The following is a 9,604-nucleotide window of genomic DNA, read 5'->3' on the forward strand; positions in this document are numbered from 1 at the left end:
GCTCTAAAAATTATGCCAATTACAATAATACAGTCAATTTCAGTTTCTGAAACCTCTACGGTTTCCAATTTAAATTCTATAGTAGAAAGTTAAACAAATTTTCCTGTAGTGAACAGATAGAAATTCAAAAACACATCTAATCATATAAATAACACTCAAAATCATATTAAACACATAATCACAATCATAATCAAGATTAATTAACATAATACGGGACAGGGTTATCATAATCTTCCCCCCTTTAGGAAGTTTGGTTCTCCAAACTTATCTTACTTTCGCCCGGAAACAGATGCGGATAGCGTAGTCGCATCTTATCTTCTTTTTCCTATGTAGCGTCCTTCTCATAGTGTTATTTCCATTCTACTTTCACCATAGGGATGGACTTATTTCTCAGCTGTTTCACTTGTCGGTCAATGATTTGTTCTGGCCATTCTTTGTATTCCATATTCCCATCCAAATCTATTCGGTGGTAATCAATCACATAAAACGGATCTCGAAGGTAATTTAACATTGATACATAGAACACATTGTGCATTTGTTCGAATCTTGGTGGTAAGCCAATTCTGTAAGCAACTGGAGCAAGTCTTTCCAGAATTTGAAACGGCCCAATGTAACGAAGTGATAATTTGCCTTTCTTACTGAACCTCAACTGGCCTTTCATCGGAATCACATGAATAAACACATGGTCGCCAACCTCATATTCAAAAGGTCTCCTTCGAACATCAGCATGGTTCTTCTGCCGACTCTGTGCTATCTTGAGCCTTTATTGGATGATTTTAATCTTCTCAGAAGTGTCTTGCACAATTTCGGGCCCAAGTAAAGCCCTATCTCCGACTTTTGTCCAACAAATTGGTGATCTACACTTCCTACCATACAAAGCTTCGTATGGTGCCATACCAATGCTGGAGTGGTAGCTGTTGTGTTAAAATCCACCTACTCTCCACCTACTTCACCCACTTAAACCTACTCTACTAAACCTAACCCACTACACCACTACCACCTCACCTACTCCACTAAACCTAACCCACTACACCACTACCACCTCACCTACTCCACTAAACCTAACCCACTACACCACTACCACCTCCACTTCACCTACTCCTTACCTACTACACACTCACCCTCTTCTATATATAGGAATCATGAATCATTGTAATAGAAATCAATATATCAATCAATAATAATACATACAATTTATTCTCTCTCTTTCTCTATACATTATTTCTTACATGGTATCAGAGCTGGTTTAAAACCTAGTATTTTCGCTTCCCCGGCGGGCGGCAACCTCACCTTAGCCGCCCGCCGGACCTCAACCTATTCCGCTGATAAAATCAACAAAGATTTGTGCAACTGTAGTCATGTGTGAGGCTGATGGAGAAGAATTCTTCACCTCATATGACGAGACAGTCTGGAACTGGAAACACTGCAACATTCTGCTCTGGAATTCTGCAGCAGCTAGATTATAGCTTGGTTGAGTGCCAAGCTTTGGTTCTTCCACCCACTCTTGAACTTGCCCAGCAAAGTGTGAAGGTTCATGCTTGTGTTGGAGGGACTAGTGTGCGCGAAGATCAGCGCATTCTCTCCAGTGGGGTTCATGTTGTTGTTGGTACTCCTGGTCGTGTGTTTGACATGTTGCGGAGACAATCACTTCGCCCTGTTTACATCAAAATGTTTGTCTTGGATGAAGCTGATGAAATGCTGTCACGAGGTTTTTAAAAATCAGATCTATGATATTTTCCAGTTGCTGCCACCCAAAATCCAGGTTGGGGTGTTCTCAGTTGCTGCCACCCAAAATCCAGGTTGGGGTGTTCTCTGCCACAATGCCACCAGAGGCTCTTGAAATCACCAGGAAATTCATGAATAAGCCTGGAAAGAGAAAAAGCTCATGCTAGAATTTGCGAAGTGATTCGCTGCAGGAATTTTGGCTTTGGATGAAACCCTTACCATACTCCACTCATTCTCTCCAACTGTTCTAACTTTTTATTTTTATTATTATTATTATTATATCAAATAATCAATGCACTCATGTTCCCCACTAACAGTGTCCACTTTTGACCCAAACCATTTTCAATCCATCATTTCTCCTTCACCTTTTGCACCCCACTCACCGACTCTCTCTCCACTTTATCACATGGGTTTGTCCCTCTCTCTCCTCCATTTGATTTCAAAAATCACTTATTTTTATTTATTTTTTCCAAGTCACTTTTCCTCTTTTTTAAATACCCCACTTTATTTTGAAACAATCGCACTGATGTTTTTCATATAATCCATCTATAAATATTTTTTATCTATTTTCTTTCTCCCTTGTTTTCTTTCATTTTATTTTTATTTTTTCAACAAAACACTCCCCAAAAAAAAAAAAAAAAAAAAAACAACAACAACAACAACATTTTACAAACTTGTCATTTCTTCATGCTGGGGATCAACCCCGATCAGCATTTTACACCATAAAAAAAAAATAAAAAATAAAAAAAATAAAAATAAAAAAAACACAAAACAAAACAAAACACAACCAACACAAATCGGAACAGTGGGATTTTTCTTCTCGCCTATTCTGCCGGTCTTTTCTTCTTGCCACCGTCTTGGGCGGCCCTTGCCGGTGTTGCCTCCGTGTTTCCCACTCCACTGGGCATGATCACTACTCCCTGCTCCTCCACTGCAGCATATGGCGGCCCTCCAAATCGGAACATAAAACTGGCCTTCCGCTTCAGCTCCTTGTTTTCCGCCTTTAGCACACTTATCTCTGCTCGCGCATCCTTATACATGCGTTGGAGCAGAGCCAGTTGGGCGTTTAACTGCTGCACCTCATTTGTCCTACTCTGCAGCCGGTTCGACAAATTTGTAACCGCAGTCATGGTTTCCACACATGACTTCAAGGTATACTGATTGGCCTCCACATCCGACTGCACCGCCATTTTTTGCTCCACCGACCGCATCGGAAAGTTCAACGGAGCAAAACCAGAGGTGTTTGGTTGAGGTTCACGGGCCACCGCACCTGTTATCTCTCCTGTTGACTCGTTAAGGTCGGGAAAGAGAGTGAGCAGACCACGGGAAGATGAGGCCATGTTCTGGGTAGCTGAACGGGAAGAAGAGGCCATGTTTTTTGGGTTGCTAAGTGTTTCAGAGAAGCAGCGATTACCGATTGGTACTGTCAGACAGGGTTGGTTACAGAGTGTTTCAAGATTTGCAGCTCTTCGAGACAAGCTCTCTGATAATGCAGAGGTTTCAACTGGTTTGTTATGCTTCCAAGCCTCAGCCTCCGCTTCGGTTTATAAAGACCCTGACGAAGAGGCCGACACGCGTTCTGTCGGTCACGTGCATCGCCGCGTGTCTGGCGCGCCTTTTGATGGCTCGCCGCTCGATGATTTCTGTCGGGCACATCTTTTGATAAAGTGGGCGCACCTTTTGAGGGCGCGACTTTTGCGGGCTCGATATATATATCTACATGTATATCTTTTGGGCAGCCTATATACACACTCATACAGTGTCTTCTACATGGGTCCGACAAGACTCTGTAAACTGTCCCGACATTGATTCCGGTTAGCTCCTTCATGGGTCCGACAAGACTCTGTAAACTGTCCCGACATTGATTCCGGTTAGCTCTTTTATGGGTCCGACAAGACTCTGTAAACTGTCCCGACATTGATTCCGGTTAGCTCCTTCATAGGTCCGACAAGACTCTGTAAACTGTCCCGACATTGATTCCGGTTAGCTCCTTCATGGGTCCGACAAGACTCTGTAAACTGTCCCTACATTGATTCCGGTTAGCTCCTTTATGGGTCCGACAAGACTCTGTAAACTGTCCCGACATTGATTCCGGTTAGTTTCTACAAGGGTCCAGCAAGACTCCATAAACTGTCTTCTACAATGGTCCGACATGACCCCATAAACTGTCTTCTACATCGGTCTGACACCGCCATCCAGTGTCCTCTACACCGTTATGACACCACCAAACAGTGTCCTCTACATGGTTATGACACCCCCATACAGTGTCCTCTACAACGTTATGACACCACCATCCAGTGTCTTCACCAATGGTCTGACACGACCATACAGTGTCTCTTATGCTCTTTTATTTTTATGTATTTTCTTGTTTTGTTACTCTCTCCAAACTCAAGTTGGTTAGTTCCTATCCCCCTTGAGTTTGCGGGGGGCTGTTAAAATCCACCTACTCTCCACCTACTTCACCCACTTAAACCTACTCTACTAAACCTAACCCACTACACCACTACCACCTCACCTACTCCACTAAACCTAACCCACTACACCACTACCACCTCACCTACTCCACTAAACCTAACCCACTACACCACTACCACCTCCACTTCACCTACTCCTTACCTACTACACACTCACCCTCTTCTATATATAGGAATCATGAATCATTGTAATAGAAATCAATATATCAATCAATAATAATACATACAATTTATTCTCTCTCTTTCTCTATACATTATTTCTTACATGTTGTTGTATGCAAATTCTTCTAGTGACAAATAATCCTCCAAACTGCCTTGAAAACCTAAAGCACACATTCTGAGCATGTCTTCCGAGGTCTGTATGGTCTGTTCTGATTGCCATCTGTTTGTGAATGGAATGCAGTACTGAATCTCAATTCTGTTCCCATAGCTCTTTGCAAACCTTTCCACAATCTAGGTACGAATTTCGGATCTCTATCCGAGACAATGGACACCGGAACCCCATATAGGCAAACAATTTTATCAACATATATAGTAGCCAGTCTATAAGCATCAATGTAGTTCTAACAGGTAGAAAATGTGCAGATTTAGTCAATCTATCAACTATAACCCAAATAGAATCCACACCTCTAGGAGTTCGAGGTAGGCCAACAACAAAATCCATGGTCACACGTTCCCACTTTTATTCTGGAATAAGGAGAGGTTGAAGTAGACCACTTGGTTTCTGGTGTTCAACTTTAACTTACTGACATTGAAGGCACTTGGACACATACTCTGCAATTTCTTTCTTCATTTTGGGCCACCAATAACTTTGTTTCAAGTCTCGATACATTTTGTTGTTACCCGGATACATAGCAAATATTAACTTATGAGCTTCATCTAGAATTCTCTTCCTTAGTTCCGAAATGTTTGGGACACACATTCGGTTTTGAAATTTCAATACTTCACCTTCAATGTTGAATCTTGGTTTCAAATTTGCCTCAAATTTATCAATTATTTTCTTGAGGAACTCATCCTCTTTTTGCCTTTGCTTAATTTCATTAATTATTGCTGGTTCAGCTAAATGGGGACCACCAATATGTTTTGTTCATGCAACACAACTTTAATCTTGGTACTCTCAAAATCTAGCAAAATTTCCTTTTGTTCAATGCAAGCTAAATTCCCTGTCGATTTTCTGCTTAAGGCATCAGCAACTGTATTGGCTTTCTCGCGGTGATATTGAATCTGAAGATCATAATCTTTAATTAGTTCAAGCCATCTCCTTTGTCACATATTCAGCTCCTTTCGAGTAAAGAAATATTTTAGGCTTTTGTGATCTGTGTAAACCTCACATTTCACCCCATACAGGTAATGCTGCCAAATTTTTAGAGCAAATACAATTGCAGCTAACTCCAGGTCATGTGTCGGATAGTTCTTCTCATGTGATCTCAATTGTTGTGAGACATAAGCAATTACTCATCCATCATGCATTAACACACAACCCAGACCCTTATAAGATGCATCACTGAAAATCACAAAGTTTTCTGTACCTAAGGGCAATGTCAAAACTAGTGCAGTGGTTAGTCTCGTCTTCAACTCTTGAAAGGCAGCCTCTCTTTCATCAGTCTACTCAAATGGTTGTTGTTTACGTGTGAGTTGGGTAAGTGGTACAGGACTTTTTGAAAAGTCTTTCACAAATCTCCTGTAGTGCCCAGCTAAGCCCATGAAACTGCGAACCTTTGTTACGTTCGGCAGTATAGGCCAATTCACAATTGCCTCTATTTTCTGGGGGTCAACTGAAATCCCATTTCTGTTGATGACATATCCTAAGAAAATAACTTCATCCAACCAAAATTCACATTTCTTTAGTCTGGCAAATAATTTCTTTTCTCTAAGTGTTTGCAAAACGATTCTCAAATGTTGTTCATGTTCAGATCTATTCTTCGAATATATCATAATATCATCAATAAATACTACAACAAATTCATCGAGGTAAGGTTTAAAAATTCGGTTCATAAGATCCATAAATACTGCAGGGGCATTATTCATTCCAAATGGCATAACAAGGAATTCATAATGACCATACCTCATTCTGAATGCGGTTTTCTCAACATTCTTTGCCTTTACCTTTAATTGGTGGTACCCAAATCTCAAATCAATTTTGGAAAGCACTTGTGATCCCTGTAACGGGGCAAACAAGTCATCAATACAGGGTAAGGGCTATTTATTCTTTATCGTTACCTTTTTAATTCACGGTAGTCAATACACAGGCATAAGGTTACATCCTTCTTTTTCACAAATAATACTGGTGCACCCCATGGTGAAGTACTTGGTCGAATAAACCCTTTGTCCAGTAAGTCTTGCAACAGTTCCTTTAATTCTTTCATTTCAGCAGTAGCCATTCTGTAAGGAGTTTTAGAAATAGTCTGAGTGCCTGGCACAATTTCAATGGTAAACTCTATTTCCCTGTCAACCAATTCTCCTTGCAATTCATCTGGGAACAGATCTGGAAATTCTCTAACAATAGGAATACTATTCAATTCAACATTTACAGATTGTCCAGATAACACACAACACAAATAACCCTGGCACCCTTTCCTGATCAATTTACATGCTTTCATTACAGATATCAAATAAGGTGGAGGCACTACCTCATATCCACAAACACAATTTCTTCCTACCTCGGTGGTTTAAATACAACCCGTTTCGTTACATAATCAATGGTGGTACAGTATTTAGTTAGCCAGTCCATGCCTAGAATTACATCAAAATGTCTGAAGTCCAAGGGTAATAAATCTACATATAAGGTAGCATTCCTAATACGCATATCGCAAAATCAACATACAAATGTACACAACACAGATCCCCCGGATGGAGCAGGTATACATAACAAATATGGCAATGATTCTAAAGGTTTACTCAATCTAGATGCAAATGCATAAGTTATGAAAGAGTGTGTTGATCTAGAGTCGATTAATACAAAAGCATCCTGGTTGCACATAGAGATAGTACCCGAGACAACGACTTCTGTGTTCTGTGTATTGCCCAGAACAAGTGCAAAGACTCTCCCTTGCCTCACGGTATCTTCGGTAGTAGTAGGCCTTGTAGTGTTTCCCGATTTCAGAATTGATGCAGTTGAGCTAGCAATTAACTTCCTACTGCTTTGATTGCAATCTCTGGCCATGTGCCTTGTCTTACCACACTTAAAACAGACCCCTGATATACGGTAACAAACCCCATGATGCCTTTTTCCACACTGGTTGCACATTGGAGATATGTCTCTGGAAGAATTCGAGGTATTTGAAGAGCCTGTATTCTGCTTCTTTGAAAAGAAGCCCTGTTTCTTACTATTTTTCCAATCGGTTGATGATTTGGCCTGTCTGGCTATATTAGCTTCTGTTATTATGGCCAGGCCTAACACTTCGCTATAGGTCTCCAGCTTAAGTACATTCACTTTCTCTAAAATATCATCCCAAAGGCCTCCCTCAAAATGTCTTACTTTCTTATAGTCGGTATCGACCATGTGTGGTGCAAATCTGGCCAATTCAGTAAACTTAGCCTCGTGCTTGGCTACTATCATGCTATTTTGCTTCAGTTCCATGAACTTCGATACTTTCCTATCACGAACACATTGCGAAAAGTATTTGTCGTAGAAAAGTTCCAAAAATCGTGCCCAGCCTATATTTTTATTATCCTCACGAATCAATATTCACCACCTCCTTGCTTCGTCTACTAATGTGAAGGTGACTAGCATCACTTTCCATGTTTCTAAATAAGGAAACACTTCAAACAACTTTCCTATGCCAAGGACCCATGCTTCTACCTTCAATGGATCCAATCCCCTATGAAACTGTGGTGGTTTCATTTTCTTGAACTCTTTGGTCCGGTCATCATTTTGAAAATCTGGTACAGGTGGTGCCGGAGGTGGAGATGGAGGTGGAGGGTGTGGTTGTTGCCACTGTTGTTGTTGCCTCAATGTTTCTACCATATCCCGTATCAACCTTTCCATCCTATCCATCCTGGCAGTAGATGACTCATCTATTTCATCACCTCTTGTTCTCACCATTATCTTATTAGACTTGCATTATTCCTTATACAAAAATGTTCATAGGTATGCATATACAAAAGAGTATACGTATTCCAATAATTCATAATGCAAGTGTATCACAAAACACATAGCACATAGTTATTCATTTCGAAGCATTTAATCATATGTTCGATGTCTTCGAGTTCATACTTATCACATGAATGCATCCTAGATCTTTTCTAGATGTTTACTGCTCATTTGGACAAATGTGTAAGTTATTAACTCATGCTCTGATACCACTCTGTCATAACCCGAACTCGCTCCTATGAATTAAGGTCATAACCGGCCAGCAATCATGAGATTACCTACGGCCTCAAACAAAATCAGACATATATTAGGGGCCAAACAGAAGTAGACTTAAAAAATTTTGTTCAATGAGCTGCGCTTGCATGGTAAAAAAAAAATTCCAAAAACAGTTTATAATAACTCACACATGAAGTCAAAATTAACATATTATGTGTCCAGGAATTTTCAACATGCAATCAGCTAAACAAAAAGCTTATATACATGGTGATTCAACATATTCACCAAGGTAACAAAAGGGAATCAAAAATAAAAGAAATAAAACAAAGTCTCATGCGTGAAACGTTCAGGCTGACTCCACAAAAACTTGACTCCTCTCATGTCTTTCACCGGGGCTAGGTTTGGACATCTCTTTGCTCACCTACACACACATAAATGAGAGTGAGTGATAGCCCAGTGAATAATATCAAAATAAAGGAGTACATGAATGAAATTTGTAGCAATCATATCAAATGACCTTAGGCCCATTCATGATTCTATCTAATACATCAAACGGCCTCAAGCCCAAACGTATCAAACGGTCTCAGGCCCAATTTGTTCTTATCAAATGGCCTCGGGCCCAATTTGTTTATGTCAAACCGCCTTTGGCCCATTCATTCATGTCAAACGGCCCTTGGCCCAATCATTCATGTCAAACGGCCTTAGGCCCAATCATTCATGTCAAATAGCCTTAAGCCCAATTCATTTTCATATTCGTATTTATGTGTGTCGCACATCTGTGATCATAATCATATTCATATTCAATTAGTCTTATGCAAAAGACTGATTTATCCACAATTCAAAATACAAATCCATAAGGCTCATACAAAAGTAACGTTTGGAAAATAACATACTTGAACATATCTTTAATAAGATATTACTCACAGTGATCTGGCAGATGATTTGCCCTTGCGCTTGACCCTACTTATATCATAAACATAACATATTGGGTCACAAACAATCCAATCCGTTCTAAATTTTATCTACTCCTCTCAGGCCTCTTTCTTATCCTTTTAACTCATTTATAATGTTCAATGCATGCTTAAGAGTGCTCAGA

The 9,604-nt window shown here is 40.1% G+C and overlaps 1 long non-coding RNA gene across 2 annotated transcripts; it reads right to left on the reverse strand.

The window, feature by feature from the left end:
* Positions 1 to 912: 912 nt before the first annotated feature.
* LOC145789589 (uncharacterized) lies at positions 913 to 4,462 on the reverse strand. 2 transcript variants are annotated; one of them, XR_014327660.1, is made up of 3 exons: positions 4,255 to 4,462; positions 1,020 to 4,212; positions 913 to 977 (listed from the first exon to the last, which is right to left on the reverse strand). It is a non-coding gene; the product is annotated as an uncharacterized LOC145789589 (long non-coding RNA). The 2 variants fall into 2 exon arrangements; XR_014327659.1 differs by having other exon boundaries at positions 917 to 963; positions 1,006 to 4,212.
* Positions 4,463 to 9,604: the final 5,142 nt, after the last annotated feature.

This window comes from Camellia sinensis, chromosome 4, assembly GCF_055761805.1.
Source record: "Camellia sinensis isolate YWXY chromosome 4, ASM5576180v1, whole genome shotgun sequence".
NCBI lineage: Eukaryota > Viridiplantae > Streptophyta > Magnoliopsida > Ericales > Theaceae > Camellia > Camellia sinensis.